Source organism: Macrotis lagotis, chromosome 1 (assembly GCF_037893015.1).
Source record: "Macrotis lagotis isolate mMagLag1 chromosome 1, bilby.v1.9.chrom.fasta, whole genome shotgun sequence".
Classification (NCBI taxonomy): Eukaryota; Metazoa; Chordata; class Mammalia; order Peramelemorphia; family Peramelidae; genus Macrotis; species Macrotis lagotis.
In genome coordinates this window covers 809,745,438-809,763,871 of record NC_133658.1, presented here as the reverse complement: position 1 = coordinate 809,763,871, position 18,434 = coordinate 809,745,438, and positions in this window count along the sequence as shown.

The following is an 18,434-nucleotide window of genomic DNA, read 5'->3' as shown; positions in this document are numbered from 1 at the left end:
CAGAAGAGAACCTAAGTCTTCTCATTCCAACTACAGTTTTCTTTCCCCTATCACATGTTGTTTATATTTTTTTCATTTTTTGTGTATTGAATCCTTTAAGACAGAGTGGTTGAAACTTTGTCCCTTTGCACAAAATATTTCTATAATTATCTAAAAAGTGTGAAATTTAAAAAATTGACTTCCTTTTTGACAGTAATTCTATTCCTTTAACAAAGTAGAAACAAGTAATCAGCCTTAATTAGGTTCAATTAAGGAGCTAGTAGATGATACAATTCTTTGTCACAGTGGCCAAAAGCCAGGTAAGTTCCTCCCAAGACCAGAGCCATTTTGTTTCTCCTTACTTCAACTTTTCCAGAAACATCCTGTAATAGATTCAACCTTCTTACCTCTGACCCTAGTGAGGTTGGTGAAATAAGACCCTGATCTCCTCATAACAGAGCCATGCCTAAATTGTTTCTCCCCACAGAAGATTTGAGGGTATATTTGTTGCTGCTTCTTCTGCCCTTACAAATTTTTGGGTGTGGCTCTTTTTCTATTAAACAGAGAAACTGTTCTCATTTTTCCCCTAAATATTGTTATATATCTAATTTATACTGTATTTTAATGGCTCTATTCTCTTTCATTTTCTTAGCTTTCTTAAAAGTATAATTGTAATCCTTATCATTGATATGATACAAAATTTATGTCAGACATCTTTATATCCCCCCCCTCCAACCTCTTACCCCCCAATCCCTACCCCAGGACTCAACGCTTAGGACTAAAGCCATAACAACAGGTAGCTGAAAGCTGATCATTTTCCATCTGAGTATATTTAATTTGCCCCTAATCATGTTTATTTGCCACTGACTTCCCTGTGGATTGAATAACTCATGTGACCATCATCCACAGATGAGCTGAGTTCTGAAGGAGTCTGAGTTTACTTCAGTCTAGAAATTTAGAATTTACATCACTGGGATTTGACACCTTTAGTAAAGTATGAATATCACTGGATGAATATCAATCAAGGAATATAATGGAACTGGATATTTAATCTTGCTGAGATAAAACTGCTTGAAACATAGATATAGTCACACCAGCATCATTAAGTTTCTACTTTTCCTTTGATTTATCCTCTGCACCCTGGACTTTTAAGAAGTGAAATTAGGAACAGATCAGATCTGTTCTTCCTTTGAATTCTGTGAAGAGTGCATCAACATTCTCTAAGGTTTCATAGGAGAGTGAGTCAGACAGAATTATTCACACATCATGAAAATGGAAGCATGAAAAGGTTCATCTCCCCTTTCCACCCAGGAAAGGTCTCATGGCTATCATTTTCATAGTCAACTTGTGGGAGCATATAGTGCAAAGAGCAATGTACTTGAATTGAAAAGATCATAGAATCAGGGATTTAGACCTGGGAGGGACATTAAAGTCCAAAGAATCCAACCTTTCATTTACAAATAAACTGGGACAGAGACAGGCTAAGTGATTTACTCAGGGTCACATAACTAAGTAAATATCTAAGAAAGAATTATAATTCAGCTATGTCCAGTGTTCTATATAGTACACTGTACTGGATTATAAAATGGATTCTATCACTGATTAGTCATGTGACCTTAGATGATTAACTTCAGAGCAACTTAGATTTAGAATGAAAGAATTTTGGAGAGCACCTGACACCCCATAATATTTGTAAACTAGAATCATGACTTAGCCAACTTAAGCATTAGAAGTGCTATATGAATGCACTTCAAATGAAGATAGTATTTCACAAAATCACAGAATTTCAGAAGCGGACCTTCAAAAACTACCTCATCCAAAATTAGATCCAAACAAAAATCTTGACCTTACAATTGCAAAGTGATCTTCAGTTCTTTGATTTAAGACCTCCTTTGATTGTAAACCACTATCCCATGAGGGGATTTTACTTTTTAGATATTCTGTTAGAAAACTTTTGTTTTTCCACATTAGAAGGTAAACACATTGGGAGTGAGATTTTTTTCTTTTGATGTACTGTATTTTGTACTTATCACCCAGCATAGTGTCTGATAACAATAAGCATATAACAATTACTCATTGATTGAATAAGGTGAATAATGTATCTCTATATTAAAGGTATGTCTCTGCAGTTTCTACCTATTGTTCTAACTTCTGATCTTTGGGACCAATAAGAACTAATCTAAAACCTTCTCTAGTGCTAGTACTTAAATTATTTGAATACAGTTATCATGACCTACTAAGTCTTCAAACTAAACATCAATAGGTCCTTCATCTGATTATCCTAAGGGATTATTCAAATATCTTCACCATCTTTATTGCTCTAAAGGCAAGAAGAGAGGAAGACCTAGAGTAGGGTGGTAGAAATGATACTATAGACTGGGGTGAGGAACCTTTTTTCTGTCAAGGGTCTGTCAAAATTATCAACTTGAAATTTAATCTGCTATATTTGGTCAAACATTAAATTAATTCATACCTTAAATGCTCCTAGATTTAGTGAATTTTGAATGTTGAGTCTTGTTATGGCTGCCTTGGCAGCACATGACCAAATAATTTCAATTGCCTTATATAGTTCTCAGGCTAGATTTTTCCTGCCCCTACTATAGAGGAAGGGATGAAAATGGGAAAAGTTGTGGATGTTAAGTCAGAGTCTCACAACTATTTGGATTTGATCAGAACCAAAAGGGGGAAAATTGTCAAGCTTATCTAAATGGAAAGATGATGTTACCAACTTTAAAAATAATGAACTCAGGTGGAGGGCCAAGTACTGGAGGGGTGCTTATCTCACTAGTACACATCTGGAGATAGAAATGTCAATGATCCATATGACAGATGAGAATTTAATTTGAAGCTACAAAATCAGATCCATGAGTTGGACGCTGAAAGTAGAAAAATTTTTTTCCTCCTTTCTTCAATTCATTCCAAGTATTTGATGTCAATATAAATAGGCTTAAAATAGTCACATTGGGATCTCACTAACTCAGTAGTGTTTTCTAGTAATGTGCTTTCACCCCATCATCATTTTTTGTTGATAAGTATATTATAATAATATGTATTTCTTTATAACTTTATGCTTTTTTACATTTAACTTAAAATAACCCTATGAAAAAGCTGCACAGTCTTTGAACTAAGGCATATGTTAATTAATATCTCCATTTTGCAGGTGGAAAAATTGAGACTCAAGGAAATATAGTGACTCATGGAAGCTTGCTGAGTAGCTAATGATGATGATAATGTTTGTCATAGATTTTTACTTTTGTTCTGATTCTTCTTTCACAACAGGATGAATGTAGAAACATATTTAAAATTATTGTACATGAATAACCTGTATCAGATTGGAGATGGGGATGGGAAGAAGGGAAAAAATTTGGAACTTACAATCTTACAAAAATAAATGTTGAAAACTATCTTTACATGAAATTAGAAAAAAATACTATTTAATAGAAATGGCAAAAAGACCTAGAGTGATGAAAAACTCATTATCAGAGCAATGTCTTTTATATTTCTATAACTCTAATTGCAATGATGCTTTTGCATCAGGCATAAAATTCTTTTGTTTTCCACTTTTATACATTGTTTCTATTTCTGCTTTGCGGGACCAAAAAGGATCAGTTTAATTGTTCTTCCATCTCACTGCCCCATAGATACATCAAGAGGAAAAAACCTCCTAGCTAAAGTTCCTTTAGTTGATTTTTGTAATATCTTGTTTGCCTTCCTCTGGGCACTCCATTTTTCCAAGATTTTATTTTATTTTTCCCAAAATGTGACACCCAGAACTGAATATAACACTCAAACAGTGACTCTGCTAGAAAGATTTCCACCTCCTTATAAATAAATGCCCAAGTAAAAAGATATTATTAGCATTTGGGAGTGTTGATATTTAGGAAATTTAAGTGTTCTAAAATACCAAGCCCTTTGTCGGAAAGAATCATGATGTCCCAATTCCATACACATAGATTCCTTTGTAATTTATTCAGAAGTAATAGGGAGTTGTTGAAATGTTTTTGAGCAGTGTAATGATGTGCTTTGTGTTCAAGGAATATGACTCTGGGACCAGTGTGATGAATGAATTGGACAGGAGAGAAAATTAAGATTGGAAATACATTTGGAGATTACTGAAATAATTCTTTACTAAATATTATTTGTGTTCATGACTTATCTTTTATATAAGACAATGAACTCCTTAAAGACTGAGATGGATCTCATTTATCTTTGCATTCCTCAAAAGGTCTAGGGCATAGCCTTATATATTTCAGAAGAAACTTGGGGGAAAAAGTGAAAAGCGAATTAATAAATGAAACCTTATTGGATCCAAGCTTTAACCCCAATAGAATTAGAGCTTATGAGGAACAATACCATACCTCCCCCTCCCATTTGGCAAAAAAGAAGACAAATTTATTGTGCCTATAAATAATCACTTGGACCAGAGATACCTTGGCAGGGACAATGTGGCTTTATTTAGGCCATTAATAACCAAGACCACATCTTTCCTTTCAAAAGAGATGTGCTTCCACCCTGGTTCTTATAGAAATTTATGTCTGTATACTTTGCATCCTGTGAATATGGATATCATGAGTCTCCTGTTTCTCAAAACCTTACTTTCCTATTTCACTGCCAAATTCATTTTACTAAGGTCCCTTCTTGCAGGGTCCATGCTTTACACCTAAGCCCTAGAGCTTATGGTTAAGCTCTTTACTGGACAATTTATAATGGTAGTCAAGTTTAGAAAAGCCCTCATACCTCTTCCTTCTAAATGATGTTCTGTGCCAAAACTGTCATTAGTCTATCTATCCCTAGTTGACAGAATTCTTAGATAAATTTTCAATTAAAACTTAGAAGTTTGAAAAATTATCTATGCTGAAAACCTATGCTCAACCACTTAACTACTCAGCAAACTTCCAAGAGTTTATTTATATTTCCTTTATTTATATTTCCTTGAGTCTCAATTTTTCCATCTGCAAAATGGAGATGTTAATTAGCATATGACTTAGTTCAAAGATTGTGCAGCTTTTTGATAGGGTTGTTGTTAGTTAAATGCAAAAAAGTACCAACCACAAACAAAAAAGTTAAAATAGTATGCTTCAATCTACATTCAAACTTTTTAAGAATTTTTTTCTGGATATGGATGGTATTTTCCATCATGAAACTTTTGAAATTCCCTTGGATCATTGTATTACTGAGAAGAATTAAGTTTATCATAGCGGATCATCACATAGTGCTGCTGTTATTATCTACAATGTTCTCCTGGTTCAACTCAATTCACTCAAAGACAGTTCATTAAAATCTTTCTAAGCTTTTCTGAAATCCACTTGCTCATCATAGCATATAAAATAATAGTAATCCATAATAATCATATGGTACAATTTATTCAGCTATTCCTCAGTTGACAGGCATTCCCTCAAATTCCAATTCTTTGCCACCATGAAGAACTACTAAGAATATTCCTGTACATTCACCATTATGGGTCTTTAAAAGAAAGTCTAGATGACTACTTCAATGGTACATTGTAAATAAATAAATAATGTTTCTTTAAATAGATTAAACTATTTGGCCATCCATCTGACATTTTGAGATTCTTCAATATTGTTTTGTTGCTGAGAATTCAAATCTCTCTGCAATTTATTATTGTCCTACCTTTCCAGACTTAATTAATTCTGTCAGTCACCAACATGCATATAATTTGTATTGGATACAGTACAAAACACTGGGAATACAAAGACAAAAGTGCAGTCCTCACCTACAAGACACTTTACACTGTGACCCAAATAAACACAGAATATTCCCTTCATATGCCAAATGCCAGCCTGCTTTGACTTTGTTCATGTAGATCTTGGTTTTTGGAATATTCTCCATCCCCCTTTTACTGTTGAATTTACTGTTTACTCATTCTTGAAAGTTCCATTTAAAAATTAACTGCTCCAGCAGGGTTTCCCAAAATACCCATAGAAAATAATTGTTATTGCTACTAATACTTCTATCATCATCATCATCATCATCATCATCATCACCATCAACATCATCACTATTGTTATTATTTTAGTCTACTGACCACACATTGAAAAAAATTTAAAATGCTTCTCTCATGTTCTTATCTGCTATCTGTTATTTTGTAGTGGAATGATTTGCAGTGTTTTCATCTCATGTACCTGACTATTTCTACTAGCTTCTAATACAGAGTAAGCACCAAATAAAGTGGTTTGTTTAATTTGAAGTTGAAGTAGGGGCAGGATACATCATACCTTCCATACAAAGGAAGGTGACCCATTAATGTGCTTCCATCAAGGAAAAGAGGTGAGCCTTGATTATCATACTCATGGATTGACTATAGCTTCTTAGAATACAAAGAATCAGTGCTTACTTTTTGAATAAGTTTTTTTTAGGTTTTTGCAAGGCAAATGGGGTTAAGTGGCTTGTCCAAGGCCACACAGCTAGATAATTATTAAGTGTTTGAGACCAGATTTGAACCCAGGTACTCCTGACTCCAAGGCTGGTGCTTTGTCCACTACGCCACCTAGCTGCCCCTTGAATAAGTTTCTTAACACCAATTATCACTGCCTCTCTGGATTAATACCTAGTGCCCTCTCCTTGATTAACAAATATTTAATTGTTTTGACTATATTTGCATCTAGTACTTCTATGATTTATTTATTTGCATATGCACTTAATTTCTCCTGTGTTAGTGCCTTGAAAGTAGGGATTTCTTTTTTTAAAATTATTTTCATTCTTTTTTAGAATTAACAGACTACCTGGCACAAAGAAGTTGCTTAATAAATACTTGATGTTTGAAGAAAAGAAATTGTGACTAATTAACTTTGGGAAAGAACATATTATCTATAAGAATGAGTGAAGGAAAAAAATAAAATGAAGAAATGAGATATCATTTTCAGTCTCAGTGTGTCTTCTGTTCCAAAGAAATGAAACTTCCCTTGAAAAATGGATTTTAACAATTGCCCAACAAGAAATACTAGTTTAATAATAGTTGACACCTCCATGCTACTTTAAGTTTCAGGGAGCATGAGAGGTAGGGAGGACAATGAATCATAATTCTTTGAGAAGCTTATTTGAGTTTTATAAATAATAGTCCAAGAACAGGAATTGTGTGACCTCATCCTAAGTTGGATATTCCTATATTGGATCACTCTCTACCTAAAATAATAATAACAAAAATAGGTGTAGTAAGAGCAGTAGCAACAATGGTAGAGTAATATCATCATCTCACAAACATATATCGCTTTACAAATAAAACAACTTTTTTTTCAAATTTGGTTATAACTAGCTATTTTGCCATAGATAGGTCATTTTACTCTTTTGTAGTTCAGTTTCCTTCCTTTAAAAGTGGGGATTATAATGTTTATAATATATTTCATAGTTTTATAATGGGGAAATATTTGTGAACATTAAACTATTTTTACTGTACTAGTATTTATGTTATTTAATTTGATTCCCACCAAAACTTGTGAAGTAGGAAGTAGACAAGTTATTCTAACACTGAAGAATTGCCACCATCACCATCATTAGCAACAACAGAAACAACAACAAAGCTACACTGACTACCATAACAAAGACAAGAATGTAGCATAGGTACTAATAGGAATTAAATAATTACTGATAAGCTTATTAATTTTCTTCTTCATTTCATATCTTGCAATGATGAAGAAACTGGTAACTGTCATTTGAATATGTGTTATAGGAAATAAAGGTATGGGATCTAGAGGAGATGAGATTGAGAAGGGGGAATGATAGGTTTCTTCAAATATATGAAGGACTATGGAAGATGAATTGAATTTGTTCTACTTGCTTGTAGAGGGAAGAACTATGACCAAATAGAAAGAAAATGCAAGGATCACTGTAATGATTAGAGATACTCTAAAATAAAATGATTTGCTTCAAGAAATATTAAGTTGATACATTCAAACATTCAGTATATATTTATTAATTGTTTACTGTGTTAGATTCTAGGATTAGAAAGACAAACATGAAAATATTCCTATTATCATGAAGTTGACATTCCATCGGAGAACATGGAACACTTGTTAGGAGTGTAATAAATGAAAATCCTGCTTTAGGGATGAGTTGATAAAATTGATATCAGATGCTGCTTTCACTTTAAAAATTCTATCACTTTATTTTTAAACAATCAGTTATTCTAAGTTGGATATTCCTTTATTGGATCATTCCTTACCTAAAATAACAATAACAACAAAGATAATCATGATAAGAGCAGTAACAGCAATGGTAGTAATATCATCTCACAAACATAGTGTTAACTATTCTTATTCCTATTTAACAGATGAGGCTGTTGAAGCACTGAGAAAGCAAGTGCTTTACTGAAAGACAAGTTAATGTCTGAATTTAGACTTTAACACACATCTCCTGACTCTGAAATCCACACTCCTTTCACTAAATGCATTCCTCCTCAGGCTTTTATGTAATTGATTGTCACCTATTGTGGTTTTTTAGTTCCTTCCAGCATATTTCTAATTTAATTATTATTTACTTTGAACATTCTTTTTTAAAATTTTGTTTTCCTTATTCCCTCCCTCCAGCTCTGTCCTCATCTATTGAGAAATCAATTAATATGTTATCAATTATACATGTGAACTCATGCAAAACATATTTACATAATTTCTATTTTGCAAAAATAACCCAGGAAAATAAAATGAAACATGATAATGCAATTTGCACTCAGAGTTCATTAATTCTTTCTCTGGATGTGAATAGCATTTTCCATTATAAGTTCTTCAGAATTGTGTTAGATTATTGTTTTGATCACAGTAGCTAAATCTTCCACAGTTGTTCATTGTTACAATATCACTGTTATTGTGTGCAATGTTCTCCTGGCTCTCTGCTCACTTCTCTGCATTAATTTATAAAGGTTTTCCAGGGTTTTATGAAGTCATTCCCATCAATGTTATCTTTAAAGGTCAATAGTATTCCATCATAATCTTATGCCACAACATATTCATCCATTCCATAATTTATGGGTACCACCTCAATTTCTAATTCCTTGCTACTATACAATGAGTTACCATAGATAATTTTATTTTTTAGTTTTTGCAAGGCAATGGGGTTAATTGGTTTGTCCAAGACCACACAGCTAGATAATTATTAAGTGTCTAAGGCCAGATTGGAACTAAGGTACTCCTGACTCCAGGGCCAGTGCTCTATCCATTGTGCCACCTAGCCACCCCACCATACATAATTTTGACATAAATGTCCTTTTCCTTTTTCTTTGAGCTTCTTGACATAAAAACAATTATGATTAAAAATGCATTTATAGTCATCTGAGTCCAACCAGAATGGTTGTACTCGTTCACAACTCCAACAGTAGTGCATTTGTGCCCCTATTTTTCTACATCCCAACCACTATTTGTAATTTTCCTTTTTCTATCATGTTGACTAATATGATAGACTTGAAACAGTATCTCAGAGTTGTTTAAATTTGAATTTCTCTAATAAATAGTGTTTTAGAGCATTTTTATTTGACTAACTTTGATCTCCTTCTGAAAGTTGCTTATTCTTATCCTTTGACCACATATCAATTGGGGAATGGCTCATTTTTTTTTATAAATTTGACTTCGCTCCTATACATTTGAGAAATAAGTCCCTCATCAGAGAAACTTGCAATAAAAGTTTTTTGTTATTACTTCATTGTCTATGCAATTCTCTTTCAATTCGATCTATTTTATTTTATTTTTTTTGCTTTTACTTTGTCCCTTGGAGGATATTTCAAGACAATCATTTGAGGAATAAATAGGCTTGCCAGTTTTCCAAGATATTCTCATAATAATTTTCTGAAGAAGCATATGGGAAGTATAATAAAATCTATTCACCAAAAAGATATCTATGTTCTGGAGAAGAGTACGTGGGATGAACTTAGACATGGAACAGTTGTGAATAGCAACTGAATATGAACCTTGAATGGGGAGGAAGACAAGTCAATCCTTTGTGGAGTTAGAAGACTATCCATTGACTAATAGGCTCCTTATATAGTCACTAAAGTATTACTTAATTAGATTAAAAACCAGAGCACTGTCATAAAACATGAGACCTGTGCCAAATCCTATATAATTTCTAAGTCTTAATTTCCTACCTAGACTATAAAATGGAAAATATTTGTTCTACTTAAAACAGAGTAGTCATTAGAATCACATGAAAATATGACTCTAAAGCACTATATAAAGATTTAGAGCTAGAAGAGTCTCGAGAGATCATGTAATCCAGTTGCTATTTTTCATGTGTTTGAAAATTGAGGACTATAGAGATAAAATAATCCATCAATGTTACTCAGGTTGTAAGAGTCAAAGCAGGAGTTTGAACTTAGGTCTTCTGATCCCAATTGCATACTCTTTCCACTGTGCCATCAGTGATTATATAAATGGGTCATCATGATGACCATCAATACTATTATCATTATCACTATCACCATGAATATTATGAGATAATATTTATAAAGCACTTAACACAGTCTAGGCACTATACATTATAGGTTTGAAAGCATTTTCCTTTCACTTATTCCTCTTGTTATGCGACTTCAAGCAAGAGTCTAAGCAATGGAAAACATCAATTTAGAACTTGCAGATAACTTTGATATCATTTAACCTGATTCTATTTCATAGGGGTAAATAGATGAGGGAGAAAAGATTTTAAATAATCTACCTGATATCCCATGGAAAGGAGCAATTGAGGCAGCTGACTTTAAAGCCACATTTTCTCAGGCAGCATCCAATATTCTTTCTATCATACCTCATTGCTGTTTCCCTCATCTGTTAAATGGGAATAGTAAAAAACTAACATTTATCTTTCAAGGTTTGAAGAGGGAATTCTAGAAGATACTATATGTAAAAGATGTGTCAATATACATAAGGTTGATTTTGTTAAGGCCCTTATGTATGAACTTGTCTAGGTCTTCTTAATCTTTTTTTTTTGTGTTGTGGATTCTTTTGGCAATTATGTTTTTAAATTTATAAAATAAGATAAATAGGATTACAAATAAGATCATTTTATATTTAAATTTAACTAAGAATCTCTCTCTCTCTCTATATATATATATATATATATATATATATATATATATTTAAATTCATTGACCCCAATTGTTGGGTCCTTGATCCAATCTAACCTTCATTTTACAAGTGAGAAAACCAAGATATATAGATATCAAATGATTTGTTCAGTTTCAAAAGTGCAGTTTATTGTCTAGCCCTCATCACTGCTAGCAATGTGGACAAGCCACTGCCCCTTTGTTTGTCCAGTATTCTCAGGTTTAAAGAATAGCTATAATATTTTCATTAGCAACTAACAAAACTATTGAATAAAAAAGTACTCTGTAAGGCTTAAAGTATAATAAGAATATGGTATATTATTAGTGCTATAATCAGGATAAAAATCCATGTCTTTCTTTGGCCTAAACAGCGGGTCTTTCTACTCTGCCAATTGCTACCATTTGAACCATAACAATGACACTAGGTAGTCAGAGCTTTTAATCTTCTTTCTGCAGGAAAGCAAATTCAAACTTAGGGAAGTCAAATTGTTTTTACATTACATACGGTAATTTGAAGAATCTTTATGAAACTCAGGTCTTCTGACTCCTAACCCAGTTTTTTTTTGTTTGTTTCCAAATTCAATTGATATTTCAACATATGTTTCCAGTATCTTGGCACTGTCACAAATAGAATACTTAGATCATCTTCTTGGGCAAAATGCAAGTTGTGAAATACTGAAGTTCAGATATAAAAATAAAGAGACCTCCTGGAGCCATGTAAATTTTGGCTGCCAAGTATGTACTGGTATATCAAAGATACAGTGATTGTTTTACCCCAGACAACTGTCATTTCAACAGTGAAACATTCTAGAAAGATGTGAATAGAGCATCAGACATTCAGCTAAGCTGCTTTAATTTCCTTGGAGTAGACTGATTTTTTTTTAGTTTTAGATTAATACTGTCTTCTATCTTCCCTTCCCATTGTTACATGTGTGCCCATGTACATCCATCTCTCTCTCTCTCTCTCTCTCTCTCTGTCTCTTTTTGTCTCTCTGTCTAGCTATCTCTATCTCTATCTTTGCCTATCTGTTGCTTTCTCTTTTTTTTCTCTTTCTCCTTCCCTCTCCCTTTCTGGCTCCCCCTTTTTTTCTTATTTCCTTCTTTTAATTTTCAAAGCATTTGATTAATGTTCATTTCATTGATTAATGTTTGAATCCTTCCTGTGAAGTGGGTCAGATTTTCCTGCCACAAAGGGTTTTAATGTGAATTTTCTTAAGTTATTTGGTAAGCATTAGAGTTGAGATATGAATCTGGTTGTTCTGGCTGCAAGTCTAATGCTCTTTCCATTATACTAAGTTTCTCTGTGAGGAAAAAGGAGCAGACTTGTGCTCTCCTAGGCAGAGAACAGATAAACCTTGGTCTCCAAATTTCAATCCAACATGGATTAGTTATCTACTAACATGCAATGACCTAACCTGCTGATTGCCACAGTATTCTCTTTGTGTTCTGATCTGAATAGAAAAGTCTTCACCATTCTGCATCCTGAATGTCTAACAATGTCGCCTAAAATAGCATTAGATTTTGCTTTTGTTTTTGTTTTTGTTTTTGTTTTTTGCTACTTCCTTTCACCCATATGATGCCTGAAATCACCAACTTCCCCCCACCCCTGGGGACTTTTCACATACGTTTTTGCCCAGTATATATGCAAGCTGCTTAATACATGTTTGTCAAACGAAATTGAATTAAACTATTGCTCAAATTACCCAATCCTTTATGTATGTAGGTTTTTTTAATTGAGCTTTTGACTTTTAGTTATGCTTATTAAATTCAATTCTGATAGTTTCTATTCTATTAAGAGTTTTTGGATGATGATTTTACTAACCAATAAATTGTCTATTTATCATGTGGGTGTGCCATATACAAAACATGTTAAGTATATCAGTCTATGCCTTCACTTAAATCACTGTTGTATCAACTATTGTCCTTATATTGCATGGGCTAGGTGAAGAAGTGTTTATTAAGATTCAATGTGGACAAAGTTACACTGTGCTAGGTATTAGATATACACAGACAAAAATAAAATACTTTTTGAAGTGTTTCTTGCAGTTGAGATATAGATTCTGACTTAATATTTCCCATTATACTGACTCTAAACACACTTTCTCCTTAATCACCTACAGACATATCTGAATCTGTGCTGTTATAAAACATCTCTAGAGGAGGCAACTTATACAAGATTCCTCTCATTGTTCATATATTCATTGAGTCCTTCCTTATATTTTCCCAATATTCCTCACTTCAACATTTGCCAAAAGTATTATACTGAGATAAATGATTATTATTATAGGATAATATTATGGGATAATAACCTTTGTTAAATTTGAAGACCATGAGACTTTGCCTATGTAATTTTCCATAACAATCTATTAGTCTATCAAAGCAAACAATTCCAGAAAACAAGAGCTGTTGTAGGATATTATATTGATCTGAGATATGATGGATTGCATTTTAAACCCTCTCCACCATTTATTCAGCCAATGCCATCATCACTAAGACCAAGTTGGCAGAGACATTACATCACCTGGTTATGTGTAATGTCTGCCCTAAAATAGCAGGTGGTAGCAATTCCAATTAGGCACTGAGAACATCTGCCCTATGCATCTGCATCTATATCTCATGTTGAGGAAGCTACCCATAAACAAGCTTTTATTAAATATTTTTGTTAGGTTTGGTACAAGTACTAAGGATTCAGAAATAAAAATGAAATAGCTCATGCCCTCAAGAAACTTAAATTTTATTAGAAGAAATAGCATATATATTATATTTATATGAATATATATTATATAGATACATATATATATATATATATATATATATACATAATATGTGTGTATGTGTATACTGTGGAGGGCATTGAGGGCCAGATGGGAGTCTATATTTATGTCTCTGCATATTTTTAATGCATATTTACTCATTTCATTGCCAACCCACAGAATAAAAATTGAAAGAATCATACTTTATGGAAATCTGTTCCATGATTACAGGACAGCCTTCAGCTTATTTTATGATAGTCTTGTCACAATTTTATAATAAAAGCAAATCTCATTTTTTCATTTACCAAACTAAGTATACTTAATGTTTTTTTTCTCTTCCAAAATCCATCAACATGAAAAAATACTTCCCATAATATACACCAAAATCATCTTGTGTGTATGAAAGTATATTTTTCATGCTTGTAAAAAGATACTTTGCAGAAGCACTGTAAGAGTATATCTTTTGTCTAAAGACTAGCCAAATTAAATATGAGTCTCATCAACAGAAGACTGACAGCAAACTAATGAATTATTGACCACTGCAACTTCTGAAGAACATTTACTAAAGACTAGACAAGTTTTGATCTATGTCCATGGAGGGAATATTTTCATCAATAAATTCATGACTCCAAGTATTGAAGTAAAGTGGGTTTTTATGAGTTTCTCATTCATGAACGGGTATACAATTTCTTTATTTTTTTGCACGGCAAATGAGGTTAAGTGGCTTGCCCAAGCCACACATCTAGGTAATTATTAAACGTCTGAGGCTGGATTTGAACTCAGTCACTCCTGACTCCAGTGCCAGTGCTCTATCCACTGCATCACCTAGATGCCCTGGGATATACAATTTCTTTTTTCTTTTTTTTTTAGGTTTTTTTTTTTTTTGCAAGGCAAATCGGGTTAAGTGCCTTGCCCAAAGCCAGACAGCTAGGTAATTATTAAGTGTCTGAAACCGGATTTGAACCCAGGTACTCCTGACTCCAAGGCTGGTGCTTTATCCACTAGGCCACTTAGCCACCCCCAGTTTTCAGATGTTTAAAGAGTCGTTATACAAAAAAGCAATTCTCTACTTGGCTGCAGAAGGAAGAACTAGAGGCAACAGATTGAAGCAACAGAGAAAAATATAACCTTAAAATAAGAATGAAGAAGATTGGGGAGAAGAAGCTTAGAAATAATTAGAAAAAAATTAAGAGTAGAACTGACTCTTTCACAAGATAGTATATTCCCTTTCACCTATTAGTCTATCAAAGCAAAGGGAACAAGTGAAGAAAAACAAAGAAGGATTGTGGAACATCATATTGATGTGAGAACTGATGAATTGCATCCTAAACCCTTTCAACAAGCTATTCAGCTTATGCCATCATCATTGGGACCAGTGTCCAGTCAACACTGGAATTTGACTTTGTCGTATGGTGGAGGGGAGCTAGGGCTCTGTGGACCTTTCTCTCTCTGATGTTCTGATTCCATGACAATAATTTCTAAAAAAAGGACAGATAGGGACAGAACTTACAAACAACTTGTTACTTATTATTTCCAGAGAGTATTCCATAGAAAATGACTATAGTCTTATTTCTGACCAGTGATTATTGCTTCGTCAGATGAAATCTTCCAAGGAAATTGCATTTCAGAAGAGTCTTAGCTTGTTTTTGTTTTCTGTTCCCTTCTTTAGCATCCTAACTCTAATCAAATGGAGAATGGGCTATCTGTAGAAAAAGTAGATTTCTCAGCATGTTAGATCTGCTATCAGGCATATTCTAGACAGAATTTATGTTCAAAATAGTGTTTAAACTCTATAAACCCAAAGGATCATGCTGAACTGAGATTTTTGTGACTTATTTTCATGACTAAAAAAAAATGTAACTTGCTTAGTCTGGCAACCAAGTTCCTGGCCTATGACTTTGGATATTAGCATTTTGGAACAAGATTTTGAGAGACAGAAGGATAAGACCAAGGTTCTGTTTATCTTATAACAGGAATTTATTTTAACATTTTATGCATATTGGATTCCTTTGATGAGCTCTAATAAGGCATTTGAAGTACTCCAAAATGTTTTTTATTAATTAATGGAGAAGTTAAATCTTGATTAGAGATTAGTGAAAATAAAGGTACAGTTTTTCCTGTACAAGTTCATGAACCCCATAAAATCGATCTATTGGTCCCTTGTAGATTCAAAGAACCCACCAGACTGTCATAGGTATAAAGGATCATATACATAATTGCAGATATGTACCATTACAGTTTTTTTGGGCTTAACATTCTTGCAGTCCATTTTTATGACTTTATTTGGCCACAGTTTCCAATCAAAGATGTGAAGTCAGTATGAATTAGGATCAACAAAGCAATGGAAAGAATGACCTCCCTTTCCTCCCCGCCCCTTCCCCCCCAACTTCATATTTTCAACTGGGTATTTAGTAGTTGCAAATAGTCAGGGAGGAGGTCCAGATCTTGTCACAGGGTATAGAATAAGAAAAGAAGCCTTGGCTCTAAAGTTTGAAGAGCTGGCATGATTGAGTATCAGCTTTGATGTTTGAACAAACCACTTAATCTGACTGATCTATATCCCTAAGGAAAGAAATAGGAATAAGTGCTCTGATTGCATTGATACAAGTACTTCCTGGATGCAGAAATGTCTATCAAAACACTGTCACCATCACTACAATTTATAGTCTTACAGAGTTTTCTAGATTGATAATAAGTGCAGTGACTTGCTCAAATTCACACATCAAGCCTGTTTCAGAGAAAGAATGTTAACTCCAGTCATCCCGGTTCTAAAAAAAAAATCTACTCATTTTGCTATTCTACCATGTCTGTAATGTGGGAATAAAAAAACAGAAAGAGACAACATGATTGCAATTCTCACAGTACTGATCTTGGAACCTGAAAGATCAGTGGTTGAATCTGTCCATGATACATACAATCTGGATGACCTGGACTCTTATCCTTTTTGACCCTCAGGAGCCTTATTTATAAAATGAGGAAAATAATAACCTATAAGCTGGTTGCATGAATCTGGTGTATTAATCTTGGTAAAACCCTTTGCAAAGTTAAAAATATGGTATGTCTTTTATTTATCACTGAAAATATAATTCATTATTAAATCAAATTATCTTAGCAATTGGAAAACTATGTAATATAAGAGGCAAATAGCAACATAATCTTATTCTTTCAAGATATTTTTCAGACTTTAATTGAATGTCTGCCATTTGACTGTTGTTGGTGCTAAGGAATTCACAGAGACTATTAGAGGTGGGTCTTGCACTCAAGATCTTCTAGTCTAAAAGGAGAAGTAAAGCATTTATACAAAGAGCAGTCTTGGAAAGTCAGTTAGTAGAGGCAGGATTCAAACCCAGGTTATCTGGTTTCGAATTCTACTTTTCCTTGGTCCATTTCTGAGCCTTTGTTTCCATCATCTGCAAATTGGGAACATTTTTCACTTGGGTTACTTACCTCACTGTGGGGCTGTGAAGAATGTGCCTAAGAAACTCTTAAACTCTTTATAAGTCTCTCATCTTTAGTATTTAGAATATAGTTCTTTGTTTTCTAGACCTAGGAATGACTTACAATGTGACCTTGATAGAATCTCCCTATTGGTGAATAAGGTTAGAATAGCCTATGTTTTTTATCCAAGCACCTTCTGAGAATTGGCTAATTAATGTTTGTAAATTAGTTAATTAGCATTTTGAGATTCTATTCTCAAAGGCACCGCAAAGAACAAGGTATTATTATTATCTGGGGGGGAAACATGTCTGCTACAATTGATGCAAAAGAAGGGGAGGGGGAACAAAGGAACACACATAACCTCATGCCTTTGAACAGTTTTCCAAACCATTCATTATTCTAAGTGTTCTGAAGTGATGAGATCCTCAGTTCATGAAGAGTTTCTTTGTCCTCTTATAGGACAAAATAGGACAAACCGAGTCAGCTCATTCTTAGCAGAATGTATGTTCTTCACTACTATTTATGCCAGAAAAGATTTCCCCTAATTGACAGAGAGTGTAATACAAAAAGGAAATGCTTCAATTATCAGTAAAAGTGGTACAACATGGGTAAGGAGACATATCCTTTTAGGTTCAAGGCTTATTTTGAAAAAAAAAAAACATGTAAATATGCTGCAAAGAACACGACAACTTAGGTTGCCAGTTTTCAGAATACTCATTGGGAGGTTAGAGCAACTAAAGCATGGATGTTTTACTCAAAAAGTGTTATCAGAAAACAATTTTATTTGCTTTAAAGCATAGCAGTATAAAGAGCCCAATTTATACGAGACCTCCTGCACAAATCCTGCTTTGAAAGCAGATCTCAAAAGTAATATATGCATATGTGAGCGTCTAATCCACACATATGTATATGTGAACATCAGAGTAAATAGGTGTGTGACTGCTTCCAAGGAGACTATAAATGAGGAAATGGGATTGAGTTTGAGTTGAAGAGAATATTATTTTAGTCTGCCAACTCCTAGCTTTTTATTTTCATTAATTGTCCTTGATAAACAGGAATTTGTCTCTATTGCTTCCACATAGCAGAAAGATTGTAAAAATTGAGAATATCTTATAAGATTTGCCCCATCTAATTTCAGCACACTTCATCAAAGTCCCAGTTGGTTAACACTAGCTATATTATTTTATTTTCTAATGCCATATTTATATTTATTTAAAAATTTT